Genomic DNA, 25556 nt, shown 5'->3' on the forward strand with positions numbered 1-25556 from the left:
TCCAGCATTTTCCTGAAGTCAGAAATGATTGTTTCAGCTATAATTTGCTTCTATATAGACATACAATATTTCCAAAGTGCTTCCCAATTGTATCAAAGTCAGCCTTTGGTTGACTGTAGGATGTCAAGTGCTTCTGCACATGTTACAAAGCCTGAAGTCTCTCTTGAGACTGAAGACACTTCATAAGTTGTCACTGCTCTGACTAACAGTTTGCCATTCAGCTATGAATTAGAATCATCCCAACTTTCAGCTCACAGTAATTAAAAAAATTCAAAAATCATGAAAAATCATCAGAAATCAAAAGTCCTCTAAAAATCACAATACAAGAAGCACAGTTATACTTTCAAGAGATTCCCAGAGGCCAGAGAAGAATCTGGTCGAATGATTTTTATATTTATCATTCTGCGGTATTTTTTTTTCTTTAATTTTTTTAAGTCCCTACTCATAGTCCTTAGAGAAAAAACAGTCTTAGAAAACAGCTTTCAGGTCTTCAAGTCAACCAGAGAGCAGTTGTGTCTAAGGTTTCCTCAATTTTTCTCATGTTTTTAAGAAAAGACACAGGGCTTTTTAAACAATTGAAGCTTAGATATATTTATACCATTTGTAGACACCTTCATGAAGTTCCTCAAATGTGTCACCCCTTTGTGGGTGAATTTCCAGAAACTCTACATTCCTCAGTTTATTAAGCTATAAACAATCTAAGGCTATGAGAAGGAATGGTAAAATTATACTGACCCACTATAAAAAGTGTGCTAGGCACGTTCTTTCTCTTTTTCCTCTCTTCTAGGATGTTAATAAGGTAGTAATTCAGCTTCACCAATTAAGACAAATGTACCATTGTAGCTTGCAGCAGGGGTTATAGTGATGATTCCATTGCATAGATGACAACTCATTGATCCTGAATTCTCTTCATGGTAATACCTACCCTAATATCAACTGTTAAACAGCATAAAATTTAACAAATTATTAATTTTGGAATTTTCGGAGCAATCTCTTACATGAATTACAAAGATTATTCATTTAATGTAAAATACAAAGCCTGAAAGTAGAAAATGTTGCTTCTGTTAATAACAGCCATTTAGGTCAATAAATCTTAGTTCATGAATGTATGTACACCTGAGGGACCAGGAGTTAGAAAGACTCCATGGCAGGCAGACAGATGCAAAGAGAGGACATGACAAGGTAAGGAAGGTGAACTTCCAAAATTGTTAGCTCCTTTCTTACCCTCCTCACCTGAGACAACAATGTGGCAGGTTAAAACAAAAGACTTGCAAGCTTTCTTTTCCCACCTAATGATGGATGTGCTAAACAATTCAAGGCCTGATCAAGGCATGCTACACAAGAGTTGTGGGCTAATCAACCATTCTATCTTTCTTCAAACTGACCAGTCAAAAATGAGAGAATGAAAACTACCCAGAGACTTTAAAAATTTTAGCCCTTGAAACAGGACTGAATATTCCTGTTTCCTAGCCTCCATCTGCTTTGTGAAGGTTTTTTTTTCCTTTGTGTATCTGCTGCATATATGTGTTTGCTCACTACTAAGCCTTTCTTCAACTGCAACTTTTGTCTCATCCTGTTTTTGATGTTCAGTATTTCTCTGCTACTGCCTGTCACTCAAGAACTTTTCTGTCTTTTAAATATTTTTTAATAATTGATATTATAATATAATCACATTTCTCCTTTTCCTTTTCTCCCTTCAAATACTCCCATATACCCATTCTGTTCTCCTTCAGATTATTGGCCTTTTTTCACTAAATTTTATTGCATGCATGAATATGTACATAAATAGTGTCCCGTCCACATAATATTACTTACATGCATGTTTACAAAGCTGACATTTGATACTATTCAAATAGTTGGTGTGCCATTTAATTCTTTAACTGGCAGAAAAAAGCAACCCTGACTAAGACCTCTAGAATATATAATATCTATGGGTATATTGTCTTCAATATGATGTAAAACTTAATAATATATATGAGAAAAATAACAATAAAATTGCCAAAGATTATCATACTGTAATATGTCATCAAATTTGGGAGAATACTGAAATAAAATGTCTTATAAGAAATTCACTCAAGAAAATGTATTAAAGAAAAATAAACTATGCTATGTGTTTAGAATATGTTTTTTTAATTTATGGAGCATATATTGAAAGTAAAAATGCATCACAATTTGCATTATTTTGTCTAAAAAATCATGAATCTTATAGAATGTGAAAAAAATAAGCATTTCAGATTCTGAAGCATGACATTCAGGGACTGGGCTACAGAGAGAGTTTAATCACACTTGAAAACTCATTGAGTCTCTGTCTTAAAATAAAAATCATGTAGTTGTCCTATTTAAAGCTGAACATTCTTCAGTATCTTATTGCCCACACCATTCTCAGTTTTGAGTTGCTGTGTTAAATCTTCTGTTATGTCACAGATCCATCTGAGACTGAAACCTTCCATCTTGGAGGGAAACTGTGTCAAACATAAGATATAAAATGGTAGGTGAAATAGTAGACTATGGGAGGTTAAACAACAGGATGTTTGTGGGGAGGTAAAACATTCTTTCCTTCCAGGAAGCTCATTAAGCTCAGGGAGTGAACAATTTACTAACTTCAGGAAGTCCCTGCAACTTACTAGGGTCACTAAGTTCCTCTCTCTCTCCCAAGCCTGTATAAGCCATAAGGAGTGCTGAGCTTCCTGGAAGAGGCTCAGGCCAGATCCTCATTGAAGAAACAGAGAAAAATGAAACCAGATGTATGAGCAAACACTGAAGAAACTAGATGTATGAACAAAGGATAGGTCAATATACCTTCCTGAACGAGGCTTGGATAAGCTGAACTCCTGGAATAGGACACTTTCAAAAATGTTGAACTACATGAAAGCTGTAAAGTGTGCTCTGGGTTTTCAGTTTTCACATACTCTCACCCATGGTGTGGTATGGGGTTTCGTGATGCAGCTGTTTTTGAGTCATTCCTGTTTGTAAGTTACTCCTCACCCACATTCCTGTAACTCCAATAAAATCTATGTATTGGCTTGTGCCAAGAACTTGAATGAACTACTAAATTCAATTTCACAAAGAAGAAAGAAAAAAAAAGAAGAAATAGAAAGAAAAAAACAAAGAAGAAATAAAGATACAACTTAATTCAATTAGTAACAACCCAATTACAAAAATGCATTGTGAAATAATAACAAAAAATATTTTAAAATATTCAATAAAAAGTAATTTAAATAAATTAATTGTCATATACTACATTAAAATACAGTTCTGATCCACTTTAATTTTTCATACATACATAGAACAATAATTTTATAAGTCAATATCTATCATATATGGGCATACTTGAAAAAAAACATTAGAACTTGATGTTATATTTTTTAAAAGTGAGTATGTCTTAGTACAGTAATGATCATAATAAAGGTGATAGCATTTCATGTTTTTCATCTTTTTATCAATTGTAGAATATCACACATTTGATTCTAACAGAATCAAACACTTACCTGTTTGTTAGTATTCATAAAGAAAATATTTTCTACAGAGCAATATTTTGCAAATATCAAAATGTATCTCCTGGATCCATATGGATTTTAGTATAGCTTTTATTAATTCTATGAAGAGACCTAGGGTAAAACCAAGTGCTACTTGTCTAAAAAAAAATTATTCCAAATGATATTCTGCTGTATTGATAGAATGATACTTTTTCAACCATCATTAGAGAAATTTCCTTCTGCACCTGATGGAAACAAATACAGAAACCCATAGCCAGACATTATATACATACACACAAACACACACACACACACACACACACACACACACACACACACACACACACAGAGAGAGAGAGAGAGAGAGAGAGAGAGAGAGAGAGAGAGAGAGAGAGAGAGAAGAGTTTGAAAGACACAACTCTAAATGGTATATTTCCATAAAATCTTCCCCTCAGAGCTCAGGGAACCCTATGGAATAAGAGGTAGACAGAGTGTAAGGAGGTTTGCACCATGTCCTCTGCTTATAATTTATACCTTTCAATTTTTTTAATTGAAATTATTTAATTTTTTTATGGGACTCCCGAGTCAGTGAACAAATTTTCTCATCTACCTTCTCTTGGGGCTCTGTTCCTTCTGTTGGTTTGTCTTGTCAAACTTAGATGTGATGTTTTTTGTGTTATTTTATTACATTTTGTTTTGTTATCTTTTAGAAGACTTCTTTCTAATAAGAGATACAAAGGAAGTGAATCAGTGTGGAGGGGAGGTTGAGAGGAACATGGAGGAGTAGAGGAAGGGGAAACTGTCATCAAGATATATTGTATGAGAAAAGAGTCTATTTTCAATAAATGGTGGAAAATGTAAAAACATGTGGAAACTATATAAAAATACATAATTGTCTATAATTATTCCAAAGAAAATATTGTATTTAAGTTAAAAAGAACGTTTAAAACTCATACATAGACCCTATTTCCTGGGATCCATATCCCAACCCTTTCACCTGGCAGAAGATTCCCACTCTACCTGTAGCCACCTAGAAACCCTGGGCAATACACTGTAGATCACCCACTATTATGCCTTAAGCCCTGGCCAACAGTTCCCAACAGCATCCTTTCCCTGAGCTCCATATCCCAGCACAAAATCTGGCAGACAACTCCTGTCTCCTGGAGATGACACAGGTACTACGAACATCTGAAGACACCCAGTATACTGGAGGCCATGCTGGTATGAGGAATTCCAAATACCTGGAACCCTAGAGGTAACACAAATTCCCAAAACCCCAACACCTCAGAATCAAAACAAGCATCCAAAACACCAGAGGCCAAGCAGGGTACCAGGAGCCCAGGAGAGACACACTACTGGTATTGAAGACTTGCTGGTCACCAGAACCACAGGCCACTCAGGCTAGGAAACAGAAAGCTGGGGTGGAGGGGTCATCCAAAAAGCAGTCATCAAACAAAGATAAACTCAGAAATCAGCACCTAAACTGATAATAACCTCAAAACCAGATGAATAGAGGACAGCAAAAGAACACAGTCAACAACACCCAGGACCATACATCACTTTCTGAGCCCAGCTATCCTACTATAAAAAGTCCTGGACATTCCAACACAGCAGAAAAAAAGAAACCCAATGTTGTGAAGATGATAGAAGCCCTTGAAAAGGAAAAGAACAAATCCCTGAAGGAAATCCAGCAAAACAAAAACATGTGAAGGAAATTATTAAAACTGTTCAATACCTGAAAATGGAAATAGAAGCAATAAAGAAAATACAAACTGAGGGAATCCTGGGGATGGAAAATATAGGCAAGTAAATGGGAACTACAAAAGCAAATATTGCAAACAGAATACAAGAGATGGGAGAGAGAATTTCAGGCATAGAAGATATCATAGAAGAAATATATATATATGTATGTATGTATGTACATATATATATACATGCACACACATATATGTATACGTATATATATTGTTCAAACAATATTGTAAATTTTAAAAGTTTCTGATGTAAAACCTTCAGGGAATCTGGGACACTATGAAAAGACCAAACCTAAGAATGATAGAAATAGAAGAAGGAGAAGATTCAGATCTCAAAGGCCTAGAAAACATCTTCAACAAAATCGTAGAAAAGAAGTTTTTCTAACCTAAAAAAAAAGACATGCCTGTAAAGGTACACAAAGCTTACAGAACACCAAATATATTGGACCAAATATCATAGTTCTCCCACAATATAATATAAAACATTAAATGTAAAGAAAAAAGCAATAATATTAAAGGGTTCAAGGGGGAAAGGCCAAGTAACATACAAAGGTAGACATATTAAAATTATACCTGACTTCTCAATGAAGACTGTTACAGCCATAAGGGCCTAGATATAGGTCTTACAGACTCTAAGAGACCACAGATGCCAGCAAAGACTACTATACCTAGCAAAACTTTCCATCACCATAGATGGGGAAAGCAAGATATTCCATGACAAAGCAAATTTAAGCAGTATTTATTCACAAATCCAGCCCTACAGAATGTGCTAGTGGGAAAACTCCAACCTAAGGAGGTTAACTACACCCATGAAAACACAGGAAATAATCTCACACCAGTAAAATAAAAAGAAGGTAAACACAAACACATATCCATACATATGCAAACACACACACTACTACCAACAACTAGCAGCAACAACAAAATAACAGGAATTAACAGTCATTGGTCATTAATATCTCTCAATATCACAAGATTCAATTATCCAATAAAAGGATATAGGCTAATAGAATGGATGTGAAAACAATATCCATCCCTGTTCTGAATACAACAGGAAGATATTACCTCAGAGTCAAGAGTTGTAGAAAGATTTTCCAAGCAAATGGACCCAAGAAGCAAGGTGGTGTAGCAATTCTAATATCTAACAAATTAGAATTCCAACCAAGATTAGTCAAAAGAGATGGGAAAGGTCACTCCATACTCATCAAAGTAAAATTCACCAAGATGATGTTTCAATATTCAACATCTATGCTCCAAACACAAAGGCACCCATATTTTTAAAGGAAACACCCGTAAAGCTTAAATTGACTCTCACACATTAATCATGGGAGACTTCAATAGCCTACTCTCACCAATGGACAAATAATGCAGACAGAAACTAAAGAGAGAAATACTGAAGCTAACAGATGTAATGGACCATATTGATCTAGCAAATATCTACAGAGACTTTTGGCTAAACACAAAAGAATACACTTTGTTCTCAGCAACTCATGGAACATTCTCCAAAACTGATCACATAATCGATCACAAGGTAAATCACAACAGATTCAAGAAAAATTGAGAAAATACCTGAGTCCTATCAGTTCACCATGGATTAAAGCTTAATTTGATCAATAACACAAAACCTACAAGCTCATGAAAACTGAACATATCTCAACTAAATTACCAATGGGTCAAAGAAGAAATAAAGGAAGAAATTTAAGACTTCCTACAATTCAGAGAAAATGAAAGTAAAACATGCCAAACTTATGGGACATAATGAAAGTTGTGCTACAAGAAAAGTTCAGGCACTAAATGCCTTCATAAAGAAATTGGAGAGATCTCATACTAGCAACTTAACAGTGCATCTGAAAGCTCTAGAGCAAAAAAGGAACAAATTCACCCAAAGAGAGTAGATAGCAGGAAAAAATCAAACTGAGGACTGAAATCAATAAAATAGAAACACAGTGAAGAATACAAAGAATCAGTGAAATAAAAACTTGTTCTTTGAGAAAGTCAACAAGATAGACAAACCCTTATTCAAACTAATTAAAAGATAGAGAGTGAATATTCAAATTAACAAAATCAGAAATGGAAAGGGGGTATGAAGACAGAAACCAGGGAACTCCAGAGAATCATTAGGCCATACTTCAAAAACACTTCATATAATTGGAAAATCTAGAAGAAATGGATTAATGTTTTGATAGATACCACCTATCAATCTAAGATGGATCACATAAACAACTTAAATAAATCTATAACCCTTAAAGAAATAGAAGCAGTTATTAAAAGTCTCCCAACCATGCCGGGCAGTGGTGGCACACGCCTTTAATCCCAGCACTCAGGAGGCAGAGCCAGGCAGATCTCTGTGCTTTTGAGGCCAGCCTGGGCTACCAAGTGAGTCCCAGGAAAGGCACAAAGCTACACAGAGAGACCCTGTCTTGAAAAAAAAAAAAAATCTCCCAACCAAAAAAAGCCCAGGGCCAGATGGTTTAAGAACACAATTCTATCAGACTTTTAAAATAGAGCTAATACCAATACTACTCAAATTATTCGACAAAATGGCACCAGAAAGAACATTACCAAATTCATTTTATGAGGCCACAGTCACCCTGATAATCAAATCTCACAGACTCAACAAAGAAAGGGAATTACAAACCACTATCCTCCATGAATATCAATGTAAAAATTCTCAAGAAAATACTTGAAAAATGAATCAAAGAACACATCAAAAAGATCATCCAACATGATCAAGTATGCTTCATTACAGAGATGCAGGGATGTTTCAACCTACCAAAATCTGTCAATCTTCTACACCATATAAAGAAAGTGAAAGAAAAGAAAAATGCATGACCATTTCTTTAGATGCTGAGAAAAGCCTTTGACAAAATTCAACATCCCTCCATTAAAGTCCTGGAGAGGTCAGGAATACAAGGGATATACTTAAACATAATAAAGGCATTATACAGCAAAGCCATATAGCCAATATCAAATTAAATGGAGAGAATCTCAAAGATTTTTCCACTTAAATTAGGGCCAAGTCAAAGCTGTTCACTCTATTCAATATAGTACTTGAAGTTCTAAGTTATAGCTAGAGCTATAAGACAACTAAAAGTGATTAATGGGATACAAATTGGCAAAGGAAGAAATCAAAGTGTTGTTTGCAGATATTATGACAGTATATATAAGCAACCCAAAAAATTATACCAGGGAACTCCTACAGCTGAAAAACACCTTTATCACAGTGGCTGGATATAAGATTAACTAAAGTAAAAATCAGTAGCCCTCCTATATATAATGGGCCAACAAGCTAAAAGAGAAATCAGGGAAACAATACCATTCACAATAACTACAAATAATATTAAATATGTTGGGGGAACTCTAACCAAGTAAAAATCCTGTTTGATAATAAATACAAGTCAGGAGAAAAAATTGAAGAAGATATCAGAAGAGGGAAAACTCCCCCATGCTCATGGATTGGTAGGATAAACATAGTAAAATTGGCCATCTTACCACAAAATGGCCATCCACAGATTCAACACCATCCTCATTAAATTCTAAATACAATTCTTTATAGACCTTGTAAGAACAATACTCAACTTCACATGGAAAAACAAAAAAACCCAGTACAGTTAAAACAAACCTGGACAATAAAAAAACATCCAGAGGAGGTGTCACTATCCCAGATTTCAAAGTATACTACAGAGCAATAGTTTTTTGTTTTTGTTTTGATTTGCTTTGTTTTTGTTTGTTTGTTTGTTTTTGGTTTTTCGAGACAGGGTTTCTCTGTGTAGCTTTGTACCTTTCCTGGATTGTGCTCTGTAGACCAGGCTGGCCTTGAACTCACAAATATCCTCCTGCCTCTGCCTCCCTAGTGCTGGGATTAAAGGCATGTGCCACCACTGCCGAACTTTATATATATATAAAAGCATTTAATTGAAGGCTTTTTTACAGTTTCAGAGGCTTAGTCCATTATTATCACAGCAGAAAGCATAATGGCAGGCAGGTGTGGTGTTAGAGAAGTAGCTGACAGTTAAATCCTGTTTAGGCAGAGAGAGAAATACTGGACCTGGCATGGGTTTTTGAAACCTCAAATCACCCCCAGTGGCATTCTTCCTCCAACAAGGCCATCCCCCCCAATCGTTTTAATTCTTTCAAATAGTACCATTTGACTAAGCATTCAAATATATGAACCTATGAGGCCATTCTTATTGGTCCTACACCTACTGCAGAGATACCTGTTTAGCCATGTTTATTGCTGCTGTATTTACAATAGCCAGGAATAAAAACAGTCTTCATGTCCATCAACTGATGAGCAGATTTTTTTCATTTTTCTTTTTAAGAAATTTTCTACTCACTCCACATACTATTCACAGATTCCCCCCTCCTCTCTCCTCCCACCCCCAGCCCTCTTTCCCAAGCCACTCCACATCCCCACATCCCCCAAATCGAGATCTCCCATGGGGAATCAGCAGAGCCCAGTACACTGAGCCTAGGCAGGTCCAAGCCCCTTCTCAGTGCACCAAGGCTGTGCAAGGTGTCACACCACAGGCACCGGGTTCCAGAAGCCTGCCCATAGACCAGGGACAGATGCCGATCTCCCTGCCTGGGTGCCCCCCCAAACAGTCTGAGCCAAACAACCATCTTCCGTATCCAGAGATCCTAGTCCAGTCCCATGGGAGCTCCACAGCCACCAGTCCACAGTTCATGGGCTTCCAATATTGTCATCTCTGCACGTCCTCCCATCATGATCTCGATGTCTCTCGCCTGCAGTATCTCTTCTCTCTCTCATCAATTGGATTCCCGGAGCTCAGCCTAGTGCCTGGCCATGGATCTCTGTATCTGCCTCCATCAGCCACTGGACAAAGGCTCTATGATGACAGCTAGTTTATTTGCTAGGCTGGTCACTATCTGGACCACTGCCAGCAGACCTAGGTGGGGTCAACCTTGTGGATTCCTGAGAGCCTCCCCGGCACCCTGCCTCTTCCTATTCCCATGATGTTATCATCTATCATGGTATCTTCCTCCCTGCCCTCCCACTCTGTCCCTGTTCCAGCTTGATCCTCCCATTTCCCTATGTTCTCATTCCCCACTCCTCGCCCTCTGCCAGCCCCCACACCCTGTCCATTCATGTAGATCTCATCCACTTCTCCTTCTCAGGGTCATCCATTGTCCCTCCTAGGGTCTTTTCCTGTTAGCTAGCCTCTCTGGAGTTGTGGGTTGAAGTCTGGCTATCCCTTCCCTCACATTTAGTATCCACTTATGAGTGAGTACATATTATGTTTGTCCTTCTGAATCTGGGTTACCTCACTCAAGATGATATTCTCTAGTTCCATCCATTTGCCTGCAAATTTCATGATATCATTGTTTTTTACTGCTGAGTAATACTCCATTGTGTACATGTACCATATTTTCTTTAACCATTCTTCAGTTAAGGGCATCTAGGTTGTTTCAAGGTTTTTGCTATTATGAATAATGCTGCTATGAACATAGTTGAGCATGTGTCATTGTGGTAAGATTGAGCATTCCTTGGATATATGCCCAAGAGTGGTATAATTGGGTCTTGAGGAAGACTTATTCCCAATTTTCTAAGAAACCACCATATTGATTTCCAGAGTGGCTGTACAAGTTTGCATTCCCACCAACAGTGGAGGAGTGTTCCTTTTGCTCCACATCCTCTCCAACATAAGCTGTCTTTGGTGTTTTTGATCTTAGCCATTCTGACAGATGTAAGATGGTATCTCAGAGTTGTTTTGATTACCATTTCCCTGATGACTAAGGATTTCAAAGTATACTACAGAGCAATATTTTAAAAAAAAAAAAAAAAAAAAAACAGTGTGGCATTGGCAGAAAAACAGAGGTGGATCAATAGAATCAAATCAAAGATGTACATTTAAATCCACAAACCTATGTGCTGTGGGATGTCTTTCTTTATGTTGTGAATATGCGTGGCTCCCATTGGATAATAAATAAAGCTGTTTTGGCCTATGGCAAAAAAAAAGTTTACAGCCAGGTGGGAAATTCAAGCAGAGATAAAGAGAGAAGAAGGGCAGAGACAGGGGAGACAGGAACCTGCTGCCAAAGGAATAGCAAGATGTCAGCAGACTGGTAATGCCATGACCCTGTGGCAACACACAGATTAATGGAAATGGATTGAGTTAACTTATGAGAGCTAACTAGCAAGAAGCTTGTACCATAGGCCATACAGTTTGTAATTAATATAAACCTCGGTGTAATTATTTTATATGTGGCTGTGGAACTGCAAGTGGGAGAGATTTGTCAGGACTGATGGGCAAGGCAGGACCAGAGAAACTTCTGGCTAATACCTATGGACCCCTGATTTTGATAAAGAAACCATAAATACACAAGTGGAAAAAAAAGAAAGTATCTAAAGGCAGTGGTGGCACAGGCCTTTATTTAATTCCAGCACTAGGGAGGCAGAGGCAGGCAGATATTTGTGAGTTCAAGGCCAGCCTGGTCTACAGAGTGAGTAGAAAACAAATGGTGCTTGTCTAACTGGATGTCTGCATGTAGAACAATGCAAATAGATCCATATCTATCACCTGCAGAAAATTCAAGTCCAAGTGGATCAAAGACCTCAATATAAATCCAAATACCCTCAAACTGATAGAAGAGAAAGTGGGAAATAGCCTGGAAGGCATTGGCACAGAAGACAGCTTCTTAAATAGAACACCAGAAGCATAGGCACTGAGATCAACAATTAATAAATGGCACCTCCTGAAACTGAAAAGTTTCTGCAAGGCAAAGGACACTGTCAGTAATACAAAATATCAGCCTACAGAATCGGAAAAGATCTTCACCAGCCTCACATCTGACAGAGGGCTAATCTCCAAAATATATAAAGAACTTAAGAAAGAAGACATCAACAAATAATCCACTTAAAAATGGTGTTCAGTTCTAAACAGAGAATTCTAAGGAGAAAAGTCTCAAATGGCAAGAGACACTGAAAGGGGTGTTCAATATCCTTAGTCACCAGGGAAATGCAAATCTAGTCAACTCTGAGATTCCATCTTACACCTGTCAGATGGCTAAGATCAAAAAAACCAGTGACAGCTTATGTGGGAGAAGATGTGGAGCAAGATGAACACTCCTCCATTCCTGGTGGGAGTGCAAACTTTTACAGCCATTGTGGAAATCAATATGGCATTTTCTCAGAAAGTTGGGAATCAATCTACCTCAAGACCCAGCTATTCTACTCCTAGGCATATACCCAAAGAATGCTCAATCATACCACAAGGACACTTGTTCAACTATGTTCATAGTAGCTTTGTTTCTAATAGCTGCACCTGGAAACAACCTAGATGTCCCTCATCTGAAGAATGGATGAAGAAAATGGGGCACATTTACACAGTGGAGTACAATGTAATTACTGTTAAAAACAGTATCAGCTGTTAAAAACATCATGAGATTTTCAAGTGGATGGAACTAGAAAAAAATTCATCCTTAATTAGGTAACCCAGACTCAGAAAGACAAACATAGTATGTATTCATTTATAAGTAGATAATAGGCAACAAGGAGAACTCAATAGGGAATACTGCGATCTCCCTGGGAAGGGAAAATAGATGAGATTTTGTGCGTGGACCAGGGGATGAGAACTCGAGGGATCAGGTTACAGGAGTGGAAAGGGAGAGTACTGAAAGAGACAACTGGAAAAGGGGGGGCATTTCAGGGTCAGGTAGAAACCTGGTACAAAGGAAACTTCCAGCAAGGATGACCTCAGTTAATATTTCTAGTAATAGGGAATATGTAGTGTTAAAAGGCCATCTCCTGGGACTAGGTAAAATGTCCAAGGGAGGGATAGGGATTGGGATTGGGACACCAACCCAGATACATAGTCTTCAACCTACAGTCTGTGTAATGGATGTTCTGGGATAAGGGTGGAACAGATTGTAGGAGTGGCCAATCTGGTCCAGCCTGAGACTCACACAATGGGAGTGAGTCCATCCCTGATACTTCCTGAAACACTAGGACCCAGAGGCTGGATGACCCAGAGACAGGATAGAAACAAAGAGAACTGGCAAAAAAAAGTCATCGAAATGATGCCTAAAGATTTGAATATATGCTATTTAAAAACTTGTGTGTTCCTTTTGTCCTGATATTAAGCATCAAAAGACAATGTTGATGTTGGTACAGAAATCCTGGTGTTCCAATGCTCTTATAAAACATATTACAATGGAATGTAATGGTGAGTTGTAATGGTAATTTTGGTGGAATTATGAATTGAGAGTTAGCTACTGAATAATTTCAATGATAATTGATTAAGTATTTTAGTGAATTCATTAAGTAGAAAAGAGAAAAACAAAGTAGCTCTGTCCTCTGACAAGGTAATACTTACAATAGAGGGATTGGGACACCAATTCAACCCCATAACCTTTGACCTACAGTCTGTCCTTCTTACGGGATGTGCTGAGGTAAAGGAAGCCTAGAGATTGAGGGAGTGGCCAAGCAATAACCTGATACCCATGCCACGAGAGTAAGCCCACCCCTAACATGGCCTGAAGCCCCAGGACCCACAGGATGGATAGCCCAGAGACATAACATAGAACCATACAGGACTGTCGAGAGAGAGATAGATAGAGAGAGAGAGAGAGAGAGAGAGAGAGAGAGAGAGAGAGAGAGAGAGAGAGAGAGAGGAAGGAAGGAAGGAAGGAAGGAAATAATGAAGGAATGAAAGAGAAAGAGAAAAGAATGAAAGAGAAAGAGAAAAGAAAAGTGAATGTAATTGACAAAAATTGATCAAAGGTATGATGATGTATAGAAGTACAAATATAATTTACTGACTTACAAAGATTCAAAAGTAACCAATGTATGAAGTCTTAAAAATAAATGTTCTAGACTAATTATTCATATATAGAAATGGTATGAGCCTTGATTTCTATACCATCTGTGAAAACACAAATGTAATTGCCTATGGAATGTAAAATTTCAAGCCTCTATTGAACAAATAGGACAAAATATGGAAAATGTAAGTGCAGAACAATGAGGTCTTGAATTTGATAGAAAGGCAATGGATAAATGGGAACTCAATAAAATTAACATTTGTTTTTCAAAAGCCTCGAAAGACAAATGTAATTATTTCAAATTAAAATTTCCTGTCTAGCAAATATAGAAAAGACATGACTTACAAAATGAAAGAAAACTATTCAACGGACATTAGGGAACTCTGCAGACATTGTAAAGTGACATTGAAACTCAACTGCAAAGCTCCCCAATAAGTAGATGCAAACTGGGAAATCATCCTAATAGATACTTCTTTTAAAAATAAAAAAAAAAGCCTGAAATAAATAGCAGGTATAAGAAAACCCATTCAACATGTAAATTCATGAGAGAAATGAAAATTCAAAGCACTGTGAGAGATCATCTCGATACACTTGAAGTGGCTCTTATCCAATAGTAATAAAAAAAAATGCTGGCATGGTGGCAGTGGCTCGTCTTTAATCCCAACACTTAGGAGGCAGAGCCAGAAAGATCTCTGTGAGTTTGAGGCCCACCTGGTCTACAGAGCGAGATCCAGTACAGGCACCAAAACTACAAAGAGAAACCCTGTCTTGAAAAACCAAAAAAAAAAAAAAAAAAAGAAAAAAAGAAAAGAAAAAAAAGAAAGAAAATGCTGAATATTGATAAGGGGAGGGATACATATAGAGCTTATATAGGTTACTTTAGGAATCGTGGATAAGAACATCTGGTTTCCTCTAAATAAAAACAGAAAGGTCATGTGACACTGTATACTCAGTGTATCAATAGCAGAGCAAGTATGACACCCCTTTGTGTGAAGCAGGCTTTTCCAACATTAAGTGATGGACTCACCCCAGAGTACTTTGGAGGAAGAGCCAGAGAATGGTCTTCAGTGAAATGTGTCAATTCAAAAATAAAAACCATGTAAGAATAACATACATCTTTGCAATTTTTAAATTAGATAATAATACTGGAGAGGGAGTACTATAGTCACGAAGGTGTTTTACTTATGGAAAGGCTTGTCTATTTCACTCCAAATGTGCTGACCTTTAAATCTTCCCCAGATGAGAAAACTCAACTTCATAATATCTAGTACTGGAGAAAAGTATTTGTATTATACCCTGGAAAAAAATTACATTTTTCTACTGTGCATGTTCTCAGGCAGTGGGGTACAAAGGCACACTAGCCATTTGAGAAAGTTATTAATCCATTTTTATTTACAACTAGCTGATTGATCTCTCAGCCACACAGAAGTACTGCAGACAATTTGTATAAAAGCTATGAACTAGCCCTCTGGCTGCCTGGTGAGAAGTGTTTGATGTCTCGGTTTTCAAAATAACAGAATTTAATTCAGTGGATAAAAAGGAATTCTGGGTGAAATACATTTGGAGCATTTCCACCATTTTATTAAAATTCAGGATGTGCTAAAGAAATGATAGATAAGGTGATTAGTTCTGTGATAGGAAACACACACTCATTAGAAGGAATATAAACCACACTCACTGTGAAAATGACTAAATTACTAAGGTTTAAAATTTAGGTGGTTTGAACACCTGAAAGTATTCAAGATGATTTCTTTTTCATGTATTTCATGGCAATAAGCACTGTAACAAGAGGGTCTTTTTTTACTTATATTTTAACTATGAAAATGTTTGATGGAAACAAGACTAAAGTTTATTCTGAAATTGTACTCCAGTATTTTGTTTATCATATCCTAAAACTTAAACACAATGAATTCAACATTTTCTGCAAACCCTGGACAGTTACTTATTCTGCTAATAAAAAAAAAAACAAAATAAAATCAGAGAAGGATGGACTTCCCAGAGCCATTTGTAAGTCGATATTCCTTTTTTAATGTATGAAGTGTGTCACACCACAAGATATAAGAATGTGGGAGTAGGGTAGATGGCTCAGTGGTTAGATGAACTTGCATATGTCACAGGAAATGAGAGTGTAGTATTCAGCACACATGGTGACTACTTCACAATTGCCAGTACCACAGCTTCAGTGCCTTGGATGACCTCTGAACTTATGCAGGTATTTTCATGCATGTGTCCACAACCCCCACATAGACAAAAATATATACACACAATTAGAAATAGAAATACATACATGTATGTGTGTATGTATGTATGTATGTATGTATGTATATAATTTGGGGACAGCCATGGATTTTGTCTCCCATTTCTCTAGCATTTCATGCATTATATTAGTGTTACAGAACTTATAAAACTCCCCAAAGTTGACTGCTGAAGTCTCCTGTCTATCAATGGAATGTGATAAACAGTGTCAGAATATAATTTGAATATCATAGCATCTCATATTATTTTTATTTTAGAAAAATGAAAATTAAATTTTAACTGTTCGTAAAACTGTGTGCTGGTCTGCAAGTGAATAACAAAATCTTGAATATGTTTCTCAGTTTAATACATGCTAGGCAGCATAGTTTATTACTTGCTCTCAATCTCATGAACATCATTTTGAAAAGCAATTCTGAGCTGTGCATTGTTTTGTTGCCAATTCCCATAAATGATAGAATACTTCTTGGGAGTGAATAGATTTGAAATGAATTAATTTAACATCCGAATTTCTCAGCAAATATATCAAGGACTTTTATTTGTTATATTTCTGGTCAAGGAAAATCATACAAATACATATATACACATACATATACATAGTTACATACACACACACAAAACCAGCAGTTGGAATGACTCTACAGAATAATTTAAGCATTTAAAATCTACTATATTATTATACTGAAAAGTGTGTTTCTCTGTGTGTGTGTGTGTACTTGTGTGTAGGTATATGAGTATACACACACACACACACACACACACACATATATATATATATGTCTGAATGTATATGTGTTTGTGTGTATGTATTTATGTATGTGTGTTTGTGCATGTATGTTTGTGTATATGTTTGTATGTGTGTGTTTGTGTTTATGAGTATGTGCATATATATGTATGTATGTGTGTGCATGTTTTTATGTGCCTTAGTTAGGGTTTCTGTTCCTGCAACAAAATATCATGACCAAAAGGCAAGTTAGGGAGGAAAGGGCTTATTTGGCTCACACTTCAGCATTGCTGTTTATTACCAAAGGAAGTCAGGACAGGATCTCAAATAGGGCGAATCCTGGAGGCAGAAGCTGACTCAGAGGCCATTGAGAGTTACTGCTTATTGGTCCACTCAGCCCACCTTCTTATAGAACCCAGGACCAGCAGCTCAGGGATGGCATCACCCACTATGGGCTGGACCCTCTCCCATTAATCACTATTTGAGAAAATGCCTTATAGCTGGATCTCATGGAGGCATTTCCTTAACTGAGCTTCCTTCCTCTGTTGACTCTAGCTTGTGTCAAGTTGACACACAAAACTACTGAGTACAGTGTGTATGTGTGTGTTTGTGTTTGTTTGCATGAGTGTGTGCCCTTATGTGTGCATGGGTGTGTGTGAATGTTTCAGTGTGCATGCGTGTGTCCATGTGTGCATATATATATATGTATGTGTGTGTCAGTGTGTCTGTCTGTATGTGTGCCTGTACATATATGTGTGTATGTATGTGTGCCTGTAGGTGTGAGTGCATGTGTGTATGTATATGTGTGTATGTATGTATGTGTGAATATACATATGTATGTATGTGTGTAAATATGTGTGTGGTATATAGTACATGCACATGACAGTGTGAATACATGCTCCTATTCACATAGATGAAGAAACCCAAGCAGGATATTGGGAGGGCCATCTTGTTTCTCTCTGCCTCATTGATGTGAGACAGGGTTTCTTAATGAACATAAGCTCACCATTTCAGTGTGGATGGCTAACCAAGGAGCTCCATGGCTTCATCTTTCTGTGCCCCTCTAATGTGTGGGGTCACTGTCATGTACAGCAATGCCTGTTTATTTACGTGGATTCCAAAAATGAGTTCTTAGGTCCTTGTGCTGGTAAAATAAATGATCCTATCCACTTAGCCATATCTCAGTACCCAGAAAATATTTTACAAATAGAGAAAAGTGAAAAAAAAAAGTTTGTTACATTGCTGGCAACCTATGTTTAGCCATTCTGCTTTAAAAGTAGCTAGCAAATATGTACCTGCAGCTTGCCATATCAGCATGCCTTTCCACTGTGATAGACTGTGACCCTAAATCAACTCTTTCTTTTAGTTGATTTTCTCAGGTATTTTGTCTCAGCCAAGACTAAAGTAACAAATACAATAGTCATTTTATTTCTGATATGGATAGTTCACATAACACTATTTGAGTAGAATGAACAATATCATGCTGCCTCTACCTCACAGCAATAATTAGTCCTCACCTCACACTAACAGAATATAAATTACAAAATAAATTCTCCATTGTTAGAGTGGTTTTTTGGATGATCCATAGTCATTCATTCAGAGATATTATGGATTCTGTATGCCAGTTATTAAAGAAGATAATATGCTTAGAATTGATAAATATACTATGTCATGGCATTCATCCATTTATATACATTTTATTAAAATAGCTTACATTTCCTATACCAAATTGTGCAAACCCCAGCTTTCCTAGTCTATGTATTTCCTAGTAATGGAATCGTTGCTTTTAAAAGTTACAATTCAATTTTATGTTGGCATTTAACTAGGCAATGATCTAGTTGGTTCCTATGTTTGTTATGAATATGTCATTCATCAGATTCCCTGCCTGATATCACCAAGGGTTGTGATTTTCTTATTGCACTTGTCAATACTGTTTACTATGTATGACAAATAGGGCTGTTTTTAACTTTTAGCTTTAAACTAATAAGGAGAAGAACGACAGTTGAAGTATGTGATGTTTGTATGCACTCACACAGCTTGCTAACAATGTCTGCTTGGGTTAAAGATTTATATGAACTTAATGTTTCCAAATACATTGATTTTAAAATGAGAAAATTTTGCTATTTTTTAAATTATATTTTGTGCTCTAAGCAATCCATGTGCATATTCAATGCTAACATGATTCAAAGAGTTCTGCAAGAAATGTTTCATTCTTCCACCTATAGTTGATATCCGAAAATAGCATTTCCAGCTGGTTTAGTTGTTCAGTATTTTTCCCTCTCATTTCTCTAAGTAAAAAGCATGTGCTTTCCAGAGCCTATTGTTCAGCAGGAATCATTATCTATTCATTTATTCACAATGAATGATTTCAAACACAGTCCAAGTACGTACATTCAGACAACCCTACACATTTGTATCATAATTTGGTTTTAATTAGATTTATACTGTCAATTTGCATAGTGTCTTAAGTAAAGTATGCAATTTGCCATTATTTTTGCTAGCTTGCATACTGTTATTTTTGTTCCAGAATTAATAATTTTATTGCAATTAATTTTGCCTAGTTTTCTATGTACTTATTTATTTTTACAGTACCTTCTTGGCTATAATAATAATAGTCCTTACAATGCATTCACACATATCAATTTCATGTCCTTGATAAAAATCTCTCCTAGACCTGTTCCAATCTGTTCCTTTTTCACCTGGTAAACATTGTCATACTGGGACCTACTTTCCTCATTCTACGGAACCATTAACACTTGCGGAGCAGATAAGAATAGAACTAAAGGAGTGTGGTCTGCATCAGCCCACTTTCCCTGCAGAGCCTGGCGCATGGGGAACAGCACAGATGAAACCTAGAATTCATTCATGCTTGTAGTAAGTGAGACATTCATTTGGACAGACATTTCTTCCCGTGTCCTGCCTAGAGAATGTTGGCTGAAGTGCTAACTTTCTCAGAGGATGCTGCATGCTTCACAGTCACTCTTTCAGAGCTCAGCTTGTTGAAATCTGTGTGCCACCATGTCAGGTGCCCAACACTAGACATTGACGATCTCCTCTCCAGGCTTCTACTGGGATGAGGAAAGATTTGTCTCTTATTTCTCTAAATAGAAGAAAGAAATCTAAGTGTTCTTGTGATGTGTGTGTGTGTGTGTGTGTGTGTGTGTGTGTGTGTGTGTGTATAATGCTATTTTGAATTTTTATAAGTGTTGGCTGTTAGAGGCACCAAACATCAAGCATTGCACAGATTTTAAGAAGCATTATGATTTTAAATGCCCTCTTTCTACATTCATTGGTTGAAAGGCAATGCTGGTGTGTGTAAGTCAGAAACTGAGTCTTTAGAATGCAGATTTGCGCTTCAGGGAAGAATCAACATGGATGGAATTTATGATATTACTCTTGACTGGTGATTATTACACTGAGAAATGCTTAGAATATTAGTAATGCACACATCTGATAGAGACTATGAGGATGGTTCCAGAGAAATGCACAAAGAAGACTAGAAAATAAGGGGGAAGCATCACTTTGGATGTGGGTGGTACTGCCCAATTGGTTTGGGCAATAAATGGAAAAAAGAAGGAAGAAGGAGGTCATCTGGCATAGACAAACTCCTCTTCCTGGAGGATGTCACATTGTTGCTGACTCTACCTTCTCCAGCCCTCCTGTGTGAACTCACATTAGTGAATCTCCAAAAATTTTCCAGTCTTCAGAAAAAGACTGGGCATTCCCACTGCTCCTTCCCTTATGCTGAATCTTCCAGCTTCTTGGATAGAAGCTTTTACAATTTCAGATACTCCAACCTACTTATAACCATCATTGGGCTATTTATGCTCCATTGTGGACATAGTAGAACAAATCCACTTTTGTAATATCAAATATACCCAATGTAGTTTGTTTCTAAAAAAAAAAAAAAAAAATACTTGATTAAAACAGGATTAGTTACCATGGTCTCCTATTCCTTGTTCTCCCTCTCTGTTCTTGATCAAGACAACATGAGAATAGGAAGAAGCAAAGTGCTAGAGAGGCCCACAGAAATCCACAAAGATGCCCACACAATAGACTGTTGGCAATGGTCGAGAGACAGCCCGAACTGACCTACTCTGGTGATAGGATGGCCAAACACCCTAATTGTCGCGCTAGAAACCCCATCCAATGACTGAGGGAACTGGATGCAGAGATCCACGGTTAGGACCCCGGGTGGAGCTCTGGGAGTCCAGTTGGTGAGAAAGAGGAGGGTTTATATGATCCAGAACAGTTGAGACCAAGGTTGGATAAAGCACAGGGACAAATAGCCAAACGAACAGAAACACATGAACTATGAACCAATGACTGAGGGGCCTCCAACTGGATCAGGGTCTCTGAATAGGTGAGACAGTTGACTGGCTTGATCTGTTTGGGAGGCATCCAGGCAGTGGGACCAGGTCCTGTGCTCAGTGCATGAGTTGGCTGTTTGAAACCTGGGGCTTATACAGGGACGCTTGGCTCAGCCTGGGAGGAAGGGACTGGACCTGCCTGGGCTGAGTCTACCAGGTTGATCTCAATCCTTGGGGGAGTCTTTGCCCTGGAGGAGATGGGAATGGGGGATGGTCTGGGGGGAAGGGGAGGGAGGCAGGATGGGGGAGAACAAGGGAATCCGTGGCTGATATGTAGAATTAAATTATATTGTAAAATAAACTTAAATTAAATTTAAAAAAAAAAGAAAAAAAAGGATCAGCTCACTTATGAAGACAAAACAAAACAAAAAGACAAATCAACTGTTTTTATCCTCTGAGGACCCAGGAAGAAGATATTATCTGTGCAGCTGGGAGTCAGTCCTCACCAGATACTGAAACTGATGCGTTTTGAACACAAAACCACCTCAGGTTCTAAAGTGGAAAATGCCTTCCTAATGTAAGTAAGCTAGTCAGTGTAGCATTTTCTTACAGCAGCCTTCATGACTCAGATGAGAGCTTTGCGATGTCCCCTTTTTTCTTGGTCATCTGCTGTTTCAGTACTTTAATATGTACCAGCTTCATCTTTGCTTCTGGGAATTGGATGTTGTAACTCCTCTCATGTTCCTATTGGCTGTGTTGGTTTCAACCCATTAAAAGAGAAAATCACCTTTGATATATCATTGGTATTGAATCTAGTGTTCTAGTAATCACACATTCGTTGTCCAGAATAAGAACATCTACTTGACAATGTCATTCTCCCACAAATAGTTCATTTTAACTCCAATGTATAAGTAATTACAAATAAAATAAAAATAATAATCATAAACCATTTATCATCTAGGCATTGCTATAAAATCTGTTTTGGGGGAAATTAAAATGTGGCATTCACCTGGTTAATATTCTTGAGGGAGTTAAGTCATTGTTCTTAAAAGTGTATGATACTTAATGTGGTTTATGCAACCTTGCACTATTTATTCATTTAGAAGCAAAACAATATATTAAAACTGACTCATGTATCCCTGAGGTAAGAGGCTGCTGGTCTCATTGTCACCATTTAATCCAGAGTACCATAGTGCTGTTGGCTTCTTTCAACTTCTATCACAGTGAAATCTTTCTGGTGCTTTATCAGCACCTTGAAGAAACTTTTCCACCTTTTAGCTTTCAATCCTGAAATGATCTAACTCTGAACCTCTTTGTACACATGTACTTCCTTTATTGAGGAGATAATTTGGTCTTTCTTTAGATGAGGGCTGTGAAGAATGGTAGATAAATTAGTAATTTATAAACACCCCATTTTAAAAACAGTTACAATTTTTAAACTAATGAAATGTGATCCTTCTATTTTGAAACTGCTAATGTTCTAATATAAAGATGATAATATAAAGTTAGATTCTAATTTTTGTCAAAAATACTTAAAAATGTATTTTCTTGTTCTTAGTAATGTATAATTATTTTAAAAGACAACATTTTATGTTTCATTAAGAAATTTATTTATATTTACATTTCATGCTTCTATTTAAAAAATCATCTCAATTGGCCAGAGACATGACTCAGTAGATAAGGTTTCCTGCTGCCAAATCCTTGAGACATGTGTTGTAGGAGAAAAGACCTGAGTCCAATCCTTGAGACCCTGTGTTTTAGGAGAACAGAACTACTTCCTGAAAGTTGTTTCTGGCCTTCATGTGTTCACTATGACACACAAGTACTGCCATCCATGTATACATGCATATGTTTGAATCCAAACACACCCATACACACTCACATTGAGATAAAGTGTGGAAAGACAGAGAGGGAGGGAAAGAGAGAGAGAGAGGGAGGGAAGGAGGTAGAGAGAGAAATGAAGTGGGAAGAGGGATGGAGAGGAGGGCAAAAGGGAGATTGAAAGAGGGGGAAATAAACACAATAAAATTGTTTTAAAAAGAAAAGAAAAAGCCTTATGAAAGTCAAACTTCATTTAGTAGCGATTTGTGTTGTTTTTTAAATGAATACTTTGTAAGTAAATATTTAATGTGATTTTAGTACATTTAATGCCCTATATATCTATGACTAGAAATGTGAGTAGCTGTGCATTGGATCTTTATATATTATGCAAAAGCTTGATGGATTAAAGGCATGCAAGATTAATTATGCAAAGTGATGGGGAAATATTCTTTAGAGCCACCTTGGTATTGAGAATGCTTTGTACACAGATGTTGGGAATCAAAACTTAGGTACCTCAGCTTCCCCAGAAAGCATTTTACTGAGTCATCATCTCAATCCCACACTTGTATTGTTGACAAGATTCATTCATTTGTTTCTCTGGCCCCAATGCCTCTCTGGCTTCTTTTTATCTAATCTCATCTTTATAAAACCTTCACTGGATTTGTGGGGAATTAGAGAACCCAATATTATCCTTTAATATCAGGATATTATATAATTTGATTATACACACAAAAGTTGCTTTTCTCATACTAGTGCTTAATCCTAATTCTGTAGTACTAGTATGAAAACATTTTCAAGAGATCCTGGATTACTTCTAAATCATAATAATTTTTGTAAGCTTTACTACATATTTATTGTGAAAAAATACCTAATATAAATCCAGAGTCATACAAATAATTGTAGGTGACATAAATTATTGGTCTACATAAATATAGATGTAGATATAGGCAGATGATATATGTAGATATATCTATATGGATAAATAGAGAAATATGTAAATAGATGATAGACAGATTAGATGATACATAGATAGATAGATAGATTAAAGTGACCAATTAAACAACATTTCTTCATTTCTTGAGATGGAATACACTTTATCATTTGGTCTCCACATGACAAGCACACCTAATTAAAAATAATGAGTTCAGGAGTACAGTTTTTTTTTTTTAAATCAGGATCTTGCAAATATTACAAGCATTTTAAAGTTCCATTGGGAAGTTCACCTATCCATAAGGCAATACTATGTAGAAGGTGCTGTTCTTTATACATGCAGACTCTAAGTTACAGCACTGAGTTATTTTGTAATACAAATGTCAGTTTCCTGTTATATATTGTGCAATGATTAATTTCTTATGTCAAGGAAGATGGTGTTCTCCAATTACTAATGAAGCATTGACCTGGTTATGTGGGAAAGATGTTGTAATTTGTGGCTAATATGTGCAATCAGTTGGTGCTGAGTATAAAAAGCTAACCTCAAAGATGTGAGTAGATCACCTTCAACCAGCTGATTTATAACAAAGACAGATTTCCTAGGTAAAAGAAATCCTGCCTCCGACTGCAATATTAATATCTTCCAGATTTCCCCATGTTATTTTTCCTAAAGACTCCAGTCCTGCCAGCATCACAATCATCATTACCAATTATTAAAAAAAACTCTCTATGAGATATACCTGTATAGAGATTTCTCTTTATTTATTCTCTTTCTGTGGAGAATATTAACTGCTGTAGTTTATTGTAACAGATTTAAAAACCTCATGGAAATTTGCCACCAATGTACAATGAGATAGTAATCACAGAGCACTTATGCTAAAAGTGAGGAACTGAAGAAATGATTAAAAACTTTTGGTGAGATGGTACCAGTCTTAGCTCTAGAATCTGATAGTCTGTGCCCACATTATTGCTCTTAGAATGGTTATTGGCTCCTCAGAATCCAACTCCCCATCTTCATAATGGCATTGTCAGTGACTCTTGCTACATGGAGTGCTGTCAAGATTTAATGAGGTCCTGAATAGAAAAGAGCACAATGCCTTGCTTGCATCTAAAGAAAACTCAGTAAATCCAGTGGGTAATTGTAATTCTTTAGTTTTAGAAAGGGAATTATACCAATTGTAGTAACAAAGAAAAACATAGTAATAATCTTATTATAAATATTCAATTGACACACCTTTGAGAAAGATGTCAGACACTTGAATTAAATTGGTAAGTGATAAAGACACCTACAGAAAAGAAACCAAACTAATATTTTGTTTCAAAAAAATTCAACTGAAAAGAGCTTCAAAACTTGAATTGGAAGTTTGGGTGAATATCACTTTTTAAAGAAACAGAAAGGAGTGTACAAAGTTCTCCAGGAAGCACTGCTAGATGAGAGAAAATGACTGACTAAGGTGAGGGGGACATTTCACTTTCAGATTGCTTTGGATTATAAATATGTACTTTT

General features: G+C 36.8%; 1 non-coding gene across 1 annotated transcript; it reads left to right on the forward strand.

Annotated features, from left to right (window-relative positions):
* Positions 1–15147: 15147 nt before the first annotated feature.
* On the forward strand, positions 15148–15310 carry LOC114709934. The gene has a single exon (XR_003736996.1). It is a non-coding gene; the product is annotated as a U1 spliceosomal RNA (small nuclear RNA).
* The last annotated feature ends 10246 nt before the right edge of the window (positions 15311–25556 follow it).

Source organism: Peromyscus leucopus, chromosome 2 (genome assembly GCF_004664715.2).
Source record: "Peromyscus leucopus breed LL Stock chromosome 2, UCI_PerLeu_2.1, whole genome shotgun sequence".
Taxonomy (NCBI): Eukaryota; Metazoa; Chordata; class Mammalia; order Rodentia; family Cricetidae; genus Peromyscus; species Peromyscus leucopus.